A 2,512-nucleotide genomic window follows, 5' to 3' on the forward strand; every position below is an offset into this window, starting at 1 on the left:
TCCAATCCAGGAGCATGGGATGTCTTTCCATCTTCTTGTATCCTCTCTAATTTCTCTCAGAGCCTAACTCACTTGCAGGAAAGAAAATACTTAAACCCCCCCACCCCCAGCCATCCTGTCCCACCTAAGGGGGAGATAAAACAAAAACAGATGTTCTTGGGAAGTTCACAGTTCAGAGGAACAGGCTCATGAATACAGCGAGACTTAATAGGAGTAGAGAAAGATTTCCCCACCCTCCCCACCTTACCACACACAGCATCACTAGGAGCCTGTTTACAGCAGTTCCTTCCACCCAGTAAATCATGTCTGGCTATGAAGAAAAAAGTACGAGGCATAATAAAAGACAAAAAAACACAGTTTGAAGAGAGAGAGCAAGTACCAGAAGAAGACATGCCAAGGATATTGGAATAATCAGGCAATAAATTTAAAGCTACTGTGATTAATATGCTAGGGGCTGTAATGGATAAAGTAGACAACATGAAAGGACAGATAAGCAATGTAAGCAGAGATATGTGAAAGGCACACTTGGACATGACCAAGAGGCATTTCACTGCCACAAAAGAATAAGGCAAGGGAGAGAGTCTAAAATATATTTCAGGATGTAAAATATACACATGCACACACACACATTCTACTCCTTAGAATTCAAGGAGTTTATCCCATTTGGGTGTGAGGAATGGCATTTTCTGATGACCACCCATGGAACTATTTTATCTACTACTAGAAACACCGTAAGTGTTTTTGTTTTGTACTCTGTGTCTGTGTGTGTGTATTTTATATATATTTTATAAAAGCAAGTGCAACATGTAAACATTCAGGATTGATCCCAACCTTATGGAGCCAGCTCCTCTGGAGTCGGGAAGAAAATTTTTTTTGTGTGTGTTTGTTTCTAATCACTATGCATATTACATCCATTTTCCATTTGAATAACTAGAGGCTCCAAACAGTTACTTGACTACAGAATAATACAGGACTGCCTCCTGAAAATACAAATAAGATCTCTTACTTCTCATAGGTCATGCCTCAACATGGTTCCTCCATATACTCTACTCAAGCAGGTCTTATGGAGAAAAAGCACTAGCAAAAATTTTATACTCACTACCTCTCAACTCTCTTGCCTAAGAAAACAAATGTCCCAGATGTGCCATTCTGATTATACCATATGAAGGAAGTGGAAGCAGGAGACAAAAATGGCTAAAATGAAAATTGAAGCCACTGGTCCCCATCCACAGCTTCAACTTAAGATGCCTACAGATGAGTTCAGTGTGATATGTGCAGGGGAGAGGTGCAGAGGTATGGGATGTGCAGGGAGGGTATTTCTTGGACAGTAGTCTGCCTGCTTGCCTTCACTTCTTGACCATGCTCTAGGCAGTTACAGCTTCTATGGCTTTATGCATGACCTCTTCATCTCTCAGAAACTGCATGGGCTTGATGGACTTCAAGTTCTTCTTCAATTCATAGACAACAAAAATACTAGCCTCCAGCTTCAGCTTCATGATAGCCTCCTCAGACAGACCCTCTGGTTGCTTGACAATAACCTGAAGGCTGTTAGATGGGCTGCAATCAACATCTGCTTTCCCTCCTTAATCTGAGGAACTGTTTTTTCATTCCAAAATGTCACTGTTCTTGCAATAGTGTCCTTCAGACTCACACAGGATGGTAGCTGATCTTCAGTGAGGTCTTTGTACTTGCAATCCTTACTGATATTGCAGTGGAAAGGATAGTCAGGCTCATTGGAGGTGGTGGGACATCATAAAAGTACCATGAGATCTTTACCTGGGCCTTGCCATGCATAGCAACAGTTTTTTCTTTATTGAGGCCAGTCAGACCCTCATAGTCTGCTCACTGAGGTACCGAGCCCTCACTACTGGTAGCCACATTTGGTCAGTGGCATCCAGCATTGTCTAGAGTGTCAGGATTGCTCTCATCTTCTCTGAGTTGAAGAAAAGTCAAAGTCATATCCAGCATCTCCCCAAGCCTGCTTTCTGCTCTTCACCTCCTCGTGCCCCACCAGCTTCATGTCAGAGTGGTACCAGTGGCTGAAGTGGCTGATTCCGGGTGATCTCCCATACAGGATCACCACCAGCTTATAGGTGGCCATGGCTGTAAGCTTGGAATGCTGCACTGACTCTGGTGACAACTTTTTAGATACAGCAACAACGGTGTGATCCGTGGAAGAAAGAATTAATAAGCTGGACTTCATTAAAATTAAAAATTTATGCTCTGTAAAAGATACTATCAAGGGAATGAAAAGACATACCACTGACTGAGAGAAAATTTTCAAAAGACACATATGATAAAGGACTGCTATAAAAAAATATATAAAGAAATATTAAAACTCAACAACAACAACAACAAAAATCTGATTAAAAAATGGGCCAGTGACCTCATCAGACACCTCACCAAAGAAGATATACAGATGACAAATAATCATGTGAAAAGATGCGCTACATCATAAGTCATCAGGGAATTACAAATTAAAACAAGAAAGAGAGATTACTATGCACTTTTT

The 2,512-nt window shown here is 41.2% G+C and overlaps 1 pseudogene; it reads right to left on the minus strand.

Moving 5' to 3' along the window:
* Positions 1-1,364: 1,364 nt before the first annotated feature.
* On the minus strand, positions 1,365-2,101 carry LOC103609187 (annotated as a pseudogene).
* Positions 2,102-2,512: the final 411 nt, after the last annotated feature.

Source organism: Galeopterus variegatus, unplaced genomic scaffold (assembly GCF_000696425.1).
Source record: "Galeopterus variegatus unplaced genomic scaffold, G_variegatus-3.0.2 Scaffold9317, whole genome shotgun sequence".
Classification (NCBI taxonomy): Eukaryota; Metazoa; Chordata; class Mammalia; order Dermoptera; family Cynocephalidae; genus Galeopterus; species Galeopterus variegatus.